The following is a 16,707-nucleotide window of genomic DNA, read 5'->3' on the forward strand; positions in this document are numbered from 1 at the left end:
TATCCTCTCCAGCACCTGTTGTTTCCTGACTTTTTAATGATGGCCATTCTAACTGGTGTGAGATGGTATCTTATTGTGGTTTTGATTTGTATTTCTCTGATGGCCAGTGATGAGGAGCATTTTTTCGTGTGTCTTTTGGCTGCATAAATGTCTTCTTTTGAGAAGTGTCTGTTCATATCCTTCGCCCAATTGTTGATGGGGTTGTTTGCTTTTTTCTTGTAAATTTGTTTGAGTTCATTATAGATTCTGGATATTAGCCCTTTGTCTGATGAGTAGATTGCAAAAATTTTCTCCCATTCTGTAGGTTGCCTGTTCACTCTGATGGTAGTTTCTTTTGCTGTGCAGAAGCTCTTCAGTTTAATTAGATCCCATTTGTCAATTTTGGCTTTTGTTGCCATTGCTTTTGGTGTTTTAGACACGAAGTCCTTGCTCATGCCTATGTCCTGAATGGTATTGCCTAGGTTTTATTCTAGGGTTTTTATGGTTTTAGGCCTAACATTTAAGTCTTTAATCCATCTTGAATTAATTTTTGTATAAGGTGTAAAGAAGGGATCCAGTTTCAGCTTTCTACATATGGCTAGCCAGTTTTCCCAGCACCATTTATTAAATAAGGAATCCCTTCCCCATTTCTTGTTTTTGTCAGGTTTGTCAAAGATCAGATAGTTGTAGATATGTGGCATTATTTCTGAGGGCTTTGTTCTGTTCCATTGGTCTAGATTCAATGCCATCCCCATCAAGCTACCAGTGACTTTCTTCACAGAATTGGAAAAAACTACTTTAAAGTTCATATGGAACCAAAAAAGAGCCCGCATTGCCAAGTCAATCCTAAGCCAAAAGAACAAAGCTGGAGGCATCATGCTACCTGACTTCAAACTATACTACAAGGCTACAGTAACCAAAACAGCATGGTACTGGTACCAAAACAGAGATATAGACCAATGGAACTGAATTTTTTGTAGTTTTTAAAAAAATCACACATTTTGCAGCCTACGTGTATTTGTATAAATATCTGTTTACACATTGCTTTGTTTTCCGGTATTATTTCTTGTTAATTCCTTACGGAAACATTGTAGGCTCTTATATATGCCTTGTATATTCTTGTACAGTGAATGAATAACTTAAGAACAGAAATATGTCGTGCAGATATATAAATTTCTGAGAAATAATCTAGCCCTATCTCCTAATTACTGCAGACAAAGAAACAGAAACTTGGAGAGGCTGCACAACTTCTAATCAGCAGCAGAAAGGGTTAGTCTTGGTTCTTTTGATTCCCACTGCAATGTGTTTTCCATCAGAAAAATACAACTGTTGCCAAACTGATAGACTTCCTATAACTCTTGACTACAGTATTGAAGAGGTTGTTATTTTAGTGCTGAGACTTTATGACCTAATATAACTTCCTAGCACAGGAATGTCTCTTCAACTAAGATGTATGCCACAACCTAGAAATTTTACTTCTCAATATCTACCCTAGAGTAATATAATCAATGTAATGGCCCAGTGTGATATCTTATAGAATCAAAAAGTGATCAAAGTCTCTCTGAATAAGATTATGACATAAAGCCGGAGAGTTGATATACCCCTAAGGTGGGACAGTAAAGATATATTGCTGGCCTTGCCAGCTGAAGGCAGATCACTTCTGTTGGACCTTATGGACAGGAATGGAGAAAAAGGGATTTGCCTTGGCAGCCATTGCCAAGTCAATGGCTGCATACAAGGTGATGTGTTAATCTGCTTAACTAATGAAAGCATATCTGGTACAGCAGCTGCAACTGGGGTCACCACTTAGTCAAGCTTACGATAATCCACTGTCATTCTCCAAGATCCGTCTGTCTTCTGCACAGGCCAAATGGAAGAGTTGAATGGGGATGTGGTGGGAATCACCACACCTGCGTCTTTCAAGTCCCTGATGGTGGCACTAATCTCTGCAGTCTCTCCAGGGATGCAATATTGCTTTTGATTTACTATTTTTCTAGGTAAAGGCAACTTTAATGGTTTCCATTTGGCCTTTCCCACCATAATAGCCCTCACCCTACCAGTCAGGGAGCCAATGTGGGAGTTCTGCCAGCTGCGATTATGCATTCTGGCACTGGGGAAATGACCACAGGATGAGTCCAGGTACCAACTGGACCCACTGTAAGCTGGACCTGAGCTAAAACTCCATTAATTACCTGACCTCCATAAGCCCCTACTTCAACTGGAGGAACACAGTGATGTTTTGGGTTCCCTGGAATCAACATCACCTCAGAGCCAGTGTCCAGTTTTCCCCAAAATGTCTACTCATTTCCCTTTCCCCAGTGCACAGTTACCCTGGTAAAAGGCTGGAGGTCTCCTTGGGGAAGGATGGGAGAAAGATTCACTGCATAAATTGTCGGCAATGTAGTGGAGTCTTTCACTCAAGGGGTTCTGGATCTGTAAACTGGCTCAAGTATGGAAATTGATTGAAGGGTTGTGATTCTCTGTTTTATAATTCAAATTAGTCTTCTGTCCATTCGACCTAGGAGTTTTCTCTTTGTAAATTTTAAGTGGGAATGCAATAGGCTTCCTATCAATTTAACTTCTGGGAACACTGTGATTAATTAGCCAATGCCAGAGCTCTACATGAGTCAGACTATTCTGATTGCTGCTTTGCCGCTGCTGTCCATTACAGTAGCTACACCCACCTTGCCTTTCACAGTTGAGTGCTGCCACTTGGCTCCTCCCACCTCGGGATTCAATTATTCCCATTGTATTTAAATTTTGTAGTTGAGTGACTGTGGTTCCCACCATTAGATCTGACATATAGAGAAAAGCAATTACAGGGCTCTCGAAAGATGCAGGTGCTGCCCTCACAAATCTATTTTGCAAGAGATTGGTGAAGGGTATATCTTCTGGACCCTCCCAGCTGGGATGAGTAGGTCTAAAGTGACTAATCCACTCCACCATCCCAATCTCCCTAAGCCTTTGGATTCCTTCCTCTACATTAAACCAAGGGAGATCAGGCATTTCCAGCTCACTCACAATGGGCCATCATTTAATCCATATTTCAGCTAACCAAACAAATAAACTATTATAACCTTTTTTAACTCCCTGAGCTGCAACATTAAATGCAATGCAGAGTCCCTACTTAGTGGGCCCAAATCAATAAATTCAGCCTGATCCAATTCTATGTTCCTTCCACCATTATCGTATACCCCTAATATCCATTCCCATGCCTGTTCTCAAGATTTGTGTTTATATAAATTAAAGAACTCAAACAGTTCTTTTCAAGTGTAGTGCACCTCCTCATGGGTCACTCTCTCAACCTCACCTCTAGGGTCCACTGGTAGTTTAGTCTCATTATATGTCTGGAAGCAAACAGAGGTGTTGGGGGTGGCTTCTGAGGAGAACCAACATTATCTTGCCTGGCAATTGCCTTAGGGGAGGCCATCGCTGTTTCCTCAGGCAGCACAGGGTTTGTCTCTTCAGACAAATGTGGAAAGGCTGATGGCAGCATGGGTCAGGAAGGGGATGTTGCCACTACTGGGGATGGGGAAGCTGTTTCTTCTGGCAAAAAAGATTCATCAGAATTGATAAATTCAGTATCCCCAGCTTTATCAGGGTCCTCTCACACATCCCCATTCCAAGTTGCAGGGTCCCATTCTTTTCCAATCAATGCCCTCACTTTAACAGTAGACACCTGGTGAGGCTGTGCATGTATTTTTCATTGCAGGTCAGCCACTCACATGGTAAGAGCTTATGTCTGTTTTTCCACAATTTCATCTCTTTCTCTACAGGAGATAAGACTCACTCAGGGCAATCTTAGCAGATTTGAGGCTCAGTATCTGCTTTTGAAGCCAGGAGACAGAATCACTTCATTCGTCATTTTCTTTCATCACTTTGTCCACTGAACTTAGGAGCAACCAATCAGCTCCATTATGTTCCTTGGTTCTCCACATATGGTCAAAGGTATCATGTATAGAGTCACCTCACTCTGCCTGTCATGAGCAGTGAATCAGGAGTGTCAAATGGATTTATTTTGTATAACTCTCTAAACAGTTTCCGCCAAGCACTATCAGTGTTCTCTATACTATTAGAAGTAGAGTCCTTAGCAGTTTTGGGTCTAATCATATTAAGCAGCCAACTCCAGAAACCCCAAAACCAATGAAAGAACTCCATCCTTAATATTCTGTTCCTCTAGAACCACTGCTGGTACCAAAATCTGTATTAGTCAGGGTTCTCTTAGAGGGACAGAACTAATAGGATATATCTATCTATATCTATATCTATATCTATATCTATATCTATATCTATATCATCTATATCTATATCTATATCTATCTATACAAAGGGGAGCTTATTAAGTATTAACTTACATGATCACAAGGTCCCACAATAGGCTGCCTGCAAGCTGAGGATCAAGGAGAACCAGTATGAGTCCCAAAACTGAAGGATTTGGAGTCCGATGCTGAAGGACAGGAAGCATCCAGCATAGGAGAAAGATGTAAGCTGGGAGGCTAGGCCTGTCTCTCCTTTTCACATTTTTCTGCCTGCTTTATATTTGCTGGCAGCTGATTAGATTGTGGCCACCAGATTAAGGGTGGATCTGCCTTTCCCAGCTCACTGACTCAACTGTTAATCTATTTTGGCAACACCCTCGCAGACACACCCAGGATCAATGTATCCTTCAATCCAATTAAGTTGACGCTCAGTATTAACTATCACAGACTGAGAAGAAACCACCTGAGGAGCAAAGGGAAAAACAAGCAAAGAGCACAAAGAGCTGGGATTAGTTCTTGTTCCTCGCAGCAAAAGTGGAAGGCCTTATAATTCAAGAGACATCAGACAGAGTATTCAAAAAGTCATTACCTCAGAAGAGGGGCAAAATAAGCCCTAGATAAATTACTTCTTTCTAATACTACCTCACAAAACTTAATAGGCAGACTCAGACAGATAAAGTCATTTCAGGTAACATAATTGTGACCAAGACCAACATTAAGGAATACTAATAGAAAAACAAAAATATCTATCACCCACCATAAATGATAAAACCATGATGTTTGGAATCTAATAAAAAATGAGTAGGCATGCAGGGAAGCAGGAAATATGACCCATAATGAAGAGGAAAAAGCAATCAATAGTAACAAATTCCAAATTGACACAGATAATAGAATTAATAGATGAAGACATTATGAGAGTTATAGTAACTGTATCTCATATGTTCATGAAAACTGAGGAAAGATTGAGCATGTTAAATAGAGATATGGAAGACATGAAAAAAACCAGATCATCAAATTTCTTGAGATAATGAATGCATTGTATAAACTAACAGTAGTTTAAATATGACAGAGTAAAAAATCCGTGAACTATAAGGCATATCAATAGAACTATGAAAAATAAAACACAGAAAGAAAAAGGGCCTCAAATAATGAACAGGACATTAATGATCTGTGGGACAACTTCAAGCAGCCCAAGCGCATGTGGAATTAGAGTCACCAAAGGAGATGGGGAGAAGGAATAATTATATGAAGAAATGAGTGAAATGTGTCCAACCCAAGAAGGTCAATGGGCCTCAAGTTTGTCAAGAAAATTATATCAAGGATATAATAATAAAATGACTTAAAATTATTAATAAAGAAAAAATCTTAAAAGAAATTGAGAAAAAGAGTTTGTACATGGCACAAAGTTAAGCAACTTTTTTAAAGTATTGGGAAAATAACCTCTCACCCTAGAATTCTGTGTCAATGTCTTCCTTACTACTCAAGAAAAGGGATCTCCATCAAGTACTACTGACCCTTGAACAACACAGACTTGAACTGCATGGGTCCACTTATCTGTAGAGTTTCTTCCACCTCTACCACCTCTGAGATGTCAAGACCAACCCCTCCTCTTCCTCTTCCTCCTACTCAGCCTAATCAACATGAAGACGATGAGGATGAAGACCTTTATAATGATGGACTTCCACATAATACATAGTATATATATATTGTCTCTTCCTTATGACTTTCTTACTAACATTTCCTTTTGTCTGGCTTACTTTATCAGTATATAGTACATATAACATACAAAATATGTGTTAATCAACTGTTTGTGTTATCAATAAGGCTTCTGGACAACAGTAACTATTAGTAGTTGTGTTCTGGGGGGGTCAGAAGTTACATGAGGATTTTCAACAGGCGAGGGTTCAGTGCCCTTAACCCAGTATTGTTTAAGGGTCTCCTGTAGTTTGGAATCCATTAGGAAAGCATGGAGTCCTCCCTTTTCCTTCCTTCCAAGCTTTTCCCTTCCTTTCCCTTCTTTTTTTTTTTTTTTTTTTTTTTATAAATACAAGGTTGGGAAAAAGATTTATCTTATGCATATCTATTAACTGGTAGTCCTGAAGTCTGGTTGTAAAGGAAGATATTTACTCCTAGGAATCATAGCAGTGCTTCAACTCAACCCACTGGAAATTATTCTCTTTGTGCTTCACCTTCCCATGGCTGAGCCCAAATAGTGTTTCACAAGAAGCTACTGATAGGGCCAGTGTGGCTTGAAAACCACTTAGGACTCATAGAGGAAGTTCAAGTGGTTGGGAATGGGAAGATGAAAAAGATGCAGAAAGGAGACAGGCTTTGTTTTCTTTAAAATTTTGTCTATAGAGCTGCAGCTAATGAGAATCATAAGATGCATCTTAGCCTTGATGTTCTGAGAAATGTTGATGCCAGAGATTATATTTCAACTGTTAAGATGCTTTCAGGAATACAACTTTTGTTGTTGTTTACTTTAGATTAATGAGCTAATGTTAATTTTTATAGCTTTTCTAATTCCATTAGAGTATAAGGGAAATTCCTTACAAAAAAAGACAAAAAAACAAACTAACAAAAAATTCTGTATCAATAGGGTAAGTTGGCCGGGTGTGGTGGCACACGCTTGTAATCCCAGCACTTTGAGAGGCCGAGGCGGGCAGATTGTTTGAGGCCAGGAGTTCAAGACCAGCCTGGCCAATGTGGCAAAACCCTATCTCCCCTAAAAATACAAAAAACAAAAAACAAAAAAACAAAAACAAAAAATTAGCCTGGTGTGGTGGTGCACACCTGTAGTCCCAGCTACTCAAGAGGCTGAGACAAGAGAATTGCTTGAACCCGGGAGGCGGAGGTTGCAACGAGCCAAGATCATACCACGGCACTCCAGCCTGGGTGACAGGGCAAGACTCCGTCTCAAAAAAAAAAAAAAAAAAAAATAGGATTAAGTTCACATTTTAGGTTCCTAAGCAAATTTTTAAAAGAGGCTAACTTTTAAGTCCAATTCCCCAGGAACATCTCAAAAGCTTCTCTTTTTTAAAAGACTCCATCCACCCCAACTCTGAATAGTGATACGGGAGCTATGGTTAAATTAGAGTTTATCTAAATTAAAAAGACCTAATTCATTTTATAAGACAACTTAACATTCATTACGTTTATCTATAGTTATTGAGTAATTTGGGATCATAATAAATAATATCTATTATGAATAACATAAATGTCATAAAGATGCTACTTACTGGAGTTCTGATAAAATGTATATTTTCCTATTTAATAAGAGAAGGCATGAGAGACATCAGGATTTCCCATGTTAGAAGTTGTGAATTCATTTTTTAATTATGATGAGCATCTAATCTTAGATCTAACCCAATCTTAGATTTTATGAATCCGTGCACAGAAGCAATTCACATAAAAGTATATTGAAGAGTTTTGAAAGACATTTCTTTTTTTCTTTTTTTTGAGACAGAGTCTCACTCTGTTGCTTAGACTAGAGTATAGTGGTGCTATCTCAACTCACTGCAACCTCCACCTCCCGGGTTCAAGCGATTATCCTGCCTCAGCCCCTCCTGAGTAGCTGGAATTATAGGTGCATGCCACCACGCCCGGCTAATTTATGTATTTTTAGTAGAGATGGGGTTTTGCCACGTTGGCCAGGCTGGTCTTGAACTCGTGGCCTCAAGTGATCCGCCCACCTTTGCCTCCCAAAGTGCTGGGATTACAGGCATGAACAACCATTCCTGGCTTTCAACTACATTTTTTACAGGTATTAGTACAAATAAAGCTTATTTGGGCAAATAACTTACCACATACTTATGAGTCATGAAAATATCTTTGGTAAGTTGTGATTTCTTTAATTATTTTTGGTGTTTTGCTATGTGTTAAGGTCATCCTGTTGAATGGAGGAGAGAGGTGGGATAATAGTTAGTGTGTGTGTGTACTTATGGTCAAATAAAAAGGTGCACATTAACTTACCTATATATTTATACAAAAATATTTATTAGATGCCCACTCTGTGCCAAGCACAGATGCTGCACCATTAAGTGGTTAGTTGGTTAGGGTTAGCAATTCATTTATTGGTCCTGAAACATTCAGAGTTGTCTCATTTACTAGAAGAAGTTAGAAAATACCAGTTTTGGAATAGAAGAATCTCATGCTGACAAAATGATAGTAGAATTAGACAATACACATGAAAAGTTTTAAGGGCATGTCGAAAACTTAGGAGAATAATATTTTTCTTTTAAAATTGCCATACTCCCCAAACACATGGAGGAAAGTCTGTAAGATTGGATGGCAACTTGGCATATTTGAATGAATTGATCAGAAATGGAGAAAAATTCCTCAATAAGTTTCCAAAAGTAGATGATTTGTGAACAGGAATTTGAAGAAATTAAGTGAGGCTGCTTAAGAGCAGAAGGTAGTGAAAATAAATACATCCCCTTGCACCAATTATGAAAATTAGAAAAAAAGAGGTCACATGGAGCGTCAAGTTGATGAGTTTATTTGGAAAGCAGGATTTGTGCTGGGAAGTGATAAGAATTAGTTAGTTGGAGGTGGATGGGTAAAGTGTTCTAAATGTTGGGCTTAATTTCGATTTAATAAGGAGGCCAATTCAGAGACTTAAAGAAATTTAGAGCAGGATAATCCCTTCAGTCATAAGAAAACTAATTTTACTCAGATTACACAGCCTTGAGTGGCATTGCCAGTTGGGATTAGAACCCAACATTTTCTGTTTTCCGTGTTCTTTTCATATGCCCTGCTACTCTGCAAAACAATGCCCCATTGATCAGGAGCGGGGAAAAACACATGACTACAATGGTAATAAAGGAATACTTTGTTAGGAAATTTCTATTTTAAATACTGAAAATAAATCAGTCTCTTTCCCATCCTTCTGCTTCTTACTTTATAGACTCTGATCTTCTAAAGGACAGCTGTGCCCCCAACTGTTTCGTTGTCCAGCTTCTCCCTTGGTGAATGTGGGTCTGTAGCACCCTTTCTGCTATACAAAATGAGCAGGGTCACTAACTAGTAGTACAGTCTGTGCCCCTTGTGCCCTAGGCCACTCTGTCACCCAAGCTTGGTTGCAGGGCAACATCCTTAGTGGCCTTTCAAAGATGGATGCTCCTGTAATCTTTTCCAAACCTTGGCTTAGTTATGCTGCTGCCCCTGCCACAATTTGGAATTCTCTCACATCATCACTCTGCAAATAATGGATGGAAGCTTTGGTGGAAGTTACAGTTCCTGGTCTTTGGTGGAATTTATGGTTCCTGTCCTGGAGTAGAAAGAAGAAAAAGCCAGAGAGCGTTATGCTTTTTAAGGAGAGTTCCATTTGTCTCTGGCAGCTACTTGAATATTTCTCAGAGTGCCTGTCAGCTGGAGGAAAAGGATAGGGTAGCACTGATTTTGACATTTCCTTCTTCCCTCTCTAAGGATTTTAAAACTTTTCCTTTACAAGGTACGGCTTGAGAAACTAGCCCAGCCTCTCCTACAGGTGAACAAAGTCACTACGCTAGCCCTTCTGAATCTTATATTTTTAGGAAAGGATGCGATATGGTCATCATGCAGACTCTCCCTTAATACCAAGGAACCACACACATCCTCTGGAATGGACAGTGGGCGAATCCTCCCCTCCCCTCCAAGAGGAGGAGTGGAGAATCCACTTCCTCAGTTCTTTGTAACCACACTTCTCACTGTCTCAGGTACATGACTTCTCTGTGGTTTTTGTCCCCAAGGCAGATAGCTACTCTCAGGGGTATAAAGACTCTGGGCAGCTCTAATCTTCTGATTTTCATATGTATTAAATGTCACAGTTTGAAAGCTTTAGAAACATTGATAAGGTTCATATTATTGTAGTTATCTTTGCCAAATAGACCTGAAGAGCTATCATGCCAGTGTCATCCAGGCTTGCTATTCCTCTGGCCTCCATAGACTTGGTTACAGTGGACTGAATGGTGGTCTCTAAAAAGATATGTCCATGACCTAACCTTTGGTACCTGTGAATTTGACTTTACTTGGAAAAAGGATCTTCGAAGATGCAATTAAGGTAAGGATCTCCAGGGGAGATCATCCTGGATGAACTGGGTGAATGCAAAATCCAATGACAAGTGTCCTTATAAGAAGAGGAGAATACCAATGCTGACAGTAGAGAAGAAACATAGGGAAGATGTGAAGATGGATGCAGAGATTGGAGTTATGTAGCTATAAGCTAAAGACAATCAAGGATTGCCTGTGGCCATTAAAAGCTAGAAGAGGGCTGGACATGGTGGCCCACGCCTGTAATCCCAGCACTTTGGGAGGCTGAGGCAGGCAGATCACCTGAGGTCAGGAGTCCAAGATAAGCCTGGCTAACATGGTGAAACCCCGTCCCTGCAAAAATGCAAAAATTAGCCGGGTGTGGTGGCATGTGCCTGTAATCCCTGCTACTCAGGAGGCTGAGGCAGGAGAATCGCTTGAACCCAGGAGGCAGAGGTTGCAGTGAGCAGAGATCGCGCCATTGCACTCCAGCCTGGGTGATAGAGCGAGACTCTGTTTCAAAAAAAAAAAGGCTGGAAGAGACAAAAGAGGATTCTCCCCCGAGTCTTCACAGGACGTGATACCCTGTCAACACTTTGACTTCAGACTTCTGGCTTCCAGAATTGTGACAGAATAAATTCCTTCTGGTGTAGGTCACCAAATTTGTGGTAATTTTTAATGGCAACCCTAAAAAAACTAATCCACTAGCATATAAAAACATGGAGTGGGATGATGGTAACTACTGTCCACTTCTTCTGCCCAGGTGTCAGCCAGCCTAGCCCTAAAGAGATGTGAAAATTAGATCTCACTTGAAACCTTGCAGCCACATCCTTCTCCCTGCAACTCTTGGTCTCCCCTCAAAATACAAACTTCTGCATTTAGTCTTTCCCAAACTTTAATCCCCAGAAGGTAAATACTGATTCTTGCTTCACCCATGCCAGAATTTCTCCTTCCACACAGCATTGGTTACATAATTTGCCAGGCTCAATGAAAGATGAAAAGATGAAAAGTCCCCTTGGTAAAAAAAAAAAAATTATTAAATATTTCAAGGCAGGGACAGGAGAGCACTAAACATTGCACAGGGCCTTCTTAAAAGTAAATCCTGAGCAAGGCCACGTGGCTTATGCCTGAAATCCAAACACTGTGGAAGGCCAAGACAGGTGGATCGCTTGAGCCCAGGAGTTCGAGGCCAGCCTGGCCAACATAGCAAAACCCGCTCTCTACAAAACAAAAACAAAAACAAAAAACACAAAAGTTAGCCAGGTGTGGTGATGTGTGCCCGTAAGTCTCAGTTACTCTGGAGACTAAGGTGGGAAGATTGCTTGAGCCTGGGAGGCCGAGTCTGGAGCAAGCCGAGATTGGGCCACTGCACTCCAGCCTGGTGACAGAGTCAGACTCTGTCTCAAAAACAAACAAACAACATGTAGATCCCTGCTCAACTGAACAGGTTGTAGACCCATAAAGCCAGCCCTACTTCCCACCTCTTAACTACTCTGACCTTGGAGAATCCTTATTTAATATTGAAAAATACCACCAACCTCATAAACTATTTACACAATGCTTTCTCCATTTTCTGGCCTTAAGTGGAAATAAGTTTTCTTCTAAGAACTATTTCCCCTAGATGTCCCTTTGATATAGACTGTTCATTGTTTCACATTCTAGGGTCACAGGAGCAGTGTTGGGATCCTTGTAACTCCCCAGTATTACTTCTGAAGTCTTAATTGTCTCTTTTACCAGTCCTTGATCCATTTAGGCTTTTCCTCCCTGGATATGCACCTTCTGCCCCAACTTTGCATAGTCATCCTCTCAGTTCTGGATCAGTCCACTACATTCACGGAAGTGTTTGTTATCAGACTCACTCCTTTTTTTATTCTGGTATTACTGTTGGTGGCTTCAATGTCCATATAGTTTCTTCAATACCTTAGTCCCTAATGTCTTGATCTTCGTTCTATGTTAGCCAACCCCACCCTTAGCTCTTCCATAAACTGCCTATCTTTGTACTTCTAAAACTTCAAAGAAAACGATCCCATTTCCTGACTACAATTTACCTTCCTATCTCTCTCATTTGATGTGGATTTGTAGTCCTTGGACTCTTCCTTCTTCTCCCCTCTTTGTCCTCACTTATTTTCCTATTTATTCTTGTTAACCTTAAAGCCCTCTCTTAAAAATAGTATCCAAACTTGCTCCTTGTCTTTTCATCACATCACTTGGCACAATCCCAAAGTTGGATTAAACTTTCTGCATTTAAAGTCATATATTTGACACAAATGCACAATTCACATGGTTGTGTGGAATTACTGCTACCACCAATTCTTGGACTCAAAAACTCCTCCTTGCACTTGTGGTCAGGTCGTGTCTAGCATTCCCAAAAGCAGCTACTGCAAACCTTTCCGTATCTTCTCCTTACTTTCCTAGTAGAAATGAGAGGCCATCAAAAATCTTAAATCTAAATAGACAAAAGCATTCTATAAATGGTGTTCTTATAAGTCATTATTTGGTCTTAAGTGTGGAAACAAGGTTAATATTTATTCATTTCAAAACTGCCTGTGGAGTACCTACTTTGTGAATGTACTATTCTAGGTGTTGAGGATATGGCCTTCATGGGCCATACATTCCAGTGGTTCTGATGATTTCATATGTAGGTTAAAAGCTTAGCAGTGAGGTCTAGTGGTTTTCTCACATTGATCCCAAAATACAGATTTTACAAAGCAAAATTTTCAAGTATAGGAAATACACATGCAGGATCATAAAAATCCAATCATGATACCATAATTCATAAGTTCAAACATTTTAGTATCACTCTCTCATAGTACCTCTAAAATAAATAAACATTAGAGTAATTTGCCCTAGATAATAAAAATATATGTTATTATATAATATAATAATAACAGGCCTTAGAAATATGCCAGATAATAAGTTTTAAAGTTACACTATGATATAAATAACTCTCAATCTCTGATTAATGCTTGTGTAACCACACAAGTAACTATATTTTTATTAGGCGGGTGCAGAAGCAGTTGCAGTTTTTGCCAGCACTTTTTTGCAATTACTTTTGCACTAACCTAATACAAAACAAAATGTGCCTACATCACAGTTAGAATAAAAATCACAAGCTTTATTAACAGAGTATAATTTAAGGAAGTCAATCAATCTTGAAGGCAGAACGACCTAAGTTCAAAACTGATTTGGAATCTTCTCAGCTATTTAGCCTTGTTCAAAGTATCTAACCTTGCTGAACCTCAGTTTACTATCTGAAAATAGAGAAAATTATTACTATATTGTGGAGGTATGAATATTGAATAATTTAAAGAGCTTGATTGTACTACCATTAGCACACACTGAATAAAATATTAGTCTGATTAGATTTTCATATTTCCATATTTAGGCTTTTGCCTAAAAAGGGAATTTGGAAGTGGTCATTGGCAGGTGTCATAGGCTTTGGGTGGCAAGTCAGAGATAGTATGAATGAGCAAATTAGTAAAGACTAGAGATTAGAGAAGACTTTGGGTACTAATTAAGAGTTTCAAGAGACCAGAGGAGATTTTAAGACTTCAGTGAGAAACCACTTTCTCAGGAAGCAGAGAAATAAATTTTATCAGCAGTATGGTCGTCCATGTAATATGGCTTTTAAAAAGCACAATGAGACCTTAGTAGTAACGACTTTATTTTTCTTATTGAGAACCTGAAAGTGAAACTTGATATCCATTATTTTCTGCTTTTATTGCACAAAAAGTTGTTTCCATTGCATATTGTTTCCTAATCTGTTAAAATAATCTGTTAACAAACTCAAAGACCCAGATTCCGGGCGTAGATAAGAAGCCTGTGTACCTTCCTATCTTCTCCGAACAGCCAACATTAGATCAAAGGGCAACCTTAATGACACCTGGAGCACAAACCCTGCTCAGGGCGCGTACAACCGGCGGGACAGAAAACACGATGCGACGTCGGAAAGCAGGAAGGGAATTGAAATTCCCGCAGTCACGTCACAGAAATCTTAGCAGAACCTCATCATCGCCCAAGGGAACTGGGAGTGGCGGGCGGGGAGGACGCGGGTTGTGTGACGATCACCGATAATTAGTTGGTGGTTAACGCACAAGTAGGATAAAAGAGCTCGCCCCAGGCTGCCAGCAGAAAAGAGCCACCGTGGCACGTGCCCCGGGGAGTGCTGCGGTGGCCTGGTTTGCACGGAGAGCCGGACACCGCCTGGGGAGCCGCTCTCGTAGCCTGGGGGCGGGACGCGGCGGCCGCTCCCTCCGCCCCCGAGTAGCTGCCACCGCCTGGCTGCGCCCCAGCCCAGTAGCTCAGACGCGGCCGCATCCCCGTGGACTGTAGAGGCGGCAGCGAGCTAGAGCCCGAGTCGCAGCTCCGGGCCGCAGAGCGCTGGGCGAGCGCGAGCGCCAGGGCACGGGCAGGGCAGGCAGCTGCGCGCGCTGGTACGTACCTGGTGGAGCGGGCGCGTGAGTGGGTGTCCCTGTGCAAGGAGGGAGGCGTGGGACTTGGGAAGTCGGGGGAGACTGACCCAGGGAAGATGTGGTAAGTGCAACTTTCCTATGTTCTGCCCTGCTGGCACGAGTATGGGGGGAGTTCGAAGCAGATGCCTCTTTTGCTTGGGTGACCCGACCCATCGTTTAACTCACAAGCCAGGGTACTTAGTGAAAAGGAAGCTCACGCCAACAGGCGTGACGTGGGAGGTCTGTCACCTGCCTTTTACCCACTCTGCCCTGCAGGTGGTCATTGATGACCTCCTGTCACAAGTCACTGAGTCCTTCGCCTCTCGCGCCAGCAATGCCAAGTCTTTTCCCTGGGCGATGCTTACCAAGCCCCGGGTGGTCGTGAGCGGCCGCGGGGTTAGCAGAGACCCGAGTACTAACCCGCTCGGCCAGCGTCCGGCTGTGTGGCTTTAGCCAAGTCACCTCACCTCACTGGCCTCCGTCCATTCCTTTGGATAAAATATGGAGGTGGGTAGACCGAGTAAACTCAAGGGTTGCCCTTAGCTATTGGATTTTCCCTGCTCCTAGGACCCCGGCAGGCCGCGTGGAGGGACACGAGTGCCAGGTGGTCGCGAGGCTGAGGGAGCGGAGGGCCTGGGTTCCGGCTGGTGCTGATGCTAGTGCTGTTCAGGCCCTTGGGGGAAATTCTGAAGGTGCATTCCGGAGCCAAATGACCCTGCCTTGCAGCAGGTCCCTTCCAAGGGAGCTGAGAGGGCCAGGTCAGACCGGTCTTCGTAGAGCTCCCCCGGGGAAAGCAGCCAACGGAACTCGGGTCCTTTAGAAAAGTGCATGCGTGAACTAGCCATGTGGGAACTACTAAAACAAACAACAAACAAACAACAAAACACCCTGCAGGTGGTAGTGTTATTAGCTGGAGTCTGTGCAGGACTGGAAAGTGGAGATTTGAGGCGAATGACCACTTAAACTTTCACCTAGGAAAAAAAAAAAAAACTCTTTTATCAGTGGTTTGCATACTGAAAGGTATTGGATTAGAAATATTGCGAGTATTGCATTTCTCTTCGTGTACAGATAGATTTCAAAATTCATCTGTCCACTTTATCTCTTCACAAGATGCCTTCCTTCTTACTGACATTGCCACACATTCAAAAAGAATCCTCCTGGGATTTAATATTTAGAAAGCTCAGCATTTGGATTATTAACATGAGAACTGATGACCATAATGCTCACGGAAAATGGGGTAGGTTATGGATCAAGGTTGGTTAAACCAGCAGTTTATTAACCTTGTTTCCTGTTAGTGTGCCGGGTGCTGGTCAATGCCCCCCTAGTGACACTATCTTAAGAGATCATTTGCTAAAAAGGTGTTTTGGAAGTTCAAAAGATTCGATTTTGAAGGAAAGTATAGTTTTGGAAAGGAAATCTTTTGGAAAACGTTTATAGTAATGGACTTCTCAATCTTATCTTTACCGCAACTTTCTTCAATAAAATATCAAAGACTAGTGGACCACATTATGCAGAATATTTTAAAATGTGTCAAATTTCATTTTTGTTAGAGTTTTTCCTCCTTTTTAGTCGATTGCAAACATATTGTTTAGATCAATGATAGATCAGTTTAATTTTCCTCACAGTTCTTAGAATTATTTAAATTCTTATGCAGTTTGCATTACAGCATTTTTTTACAACTTTATTGAGATATAATTTATATATTATAAAGTTCACCCTTTAAGGGTGAATAATATTTAAAAATTATATTTCAGTGAGTTTTAGAAAATTTGTTAATTTTCTAAAAGTTGTAAAACCATTACCATATCTGGTTTTAGAACGTTCCAAAATTGTAAAACCATTACCATATCTGGTTTTAGAACAGTTTACTCACTTGGTAAGATTCCTTATGTCCATTATGTGTTTGTTCCCACTCCTATCCCCAGGCAACCATTAATCTACCTTTAGTCTCTATAGATTTGCCTTTGCTGAACATTTTATATAAATGGAATGATATACTATGTGGTCTT

At 40.9% G+C, this 16,707-nt stretch overlaps 1 protein-coding gene across 9 annotated transcripts in view; it reads left to right on the forward strand.

The window, feature by feature from the left end:
- Window positions 1–16,707, forward strand: part of PKIB (cAMP-dependent protein kinase inhibitor beta) — a 230,635-nt gene that overhangs the window by 99,470 nt on the left and 114,458 nt on the right. For 5 of the 9 annotated variants that reach the window (XM_032157999.2, XM_032158023.2, XM_032158034.2 and 2 more), the window contains exon 1: window positions 14,529–14,680. The exons of 1 other annotated variant lie outside the window; for it this stretch is intronic. The gene's annotated coding sequence lies outside the window, so the exon portion shown is untranslated. 3 more of the 9 variants (XM_058435537.1, XM_058435538.1, XM_032158009.2) reach the window with 3 other exon arrangements.

This window comes from Hylobates moloch, unplaced genomic scaffold (genome assembly GCF_009828535.3).
Source record: "Hylobates moloch isolate HMO894 unplaced genomic scaffold, HMol_V3 SCAFFOLD_2, whole genome shotgun sequence".
NCBI lineage: Eukaryota > Metazoa > Chordata > Mammalia > Primates > Hylobatidae > Hylobates > Hylobates moloch.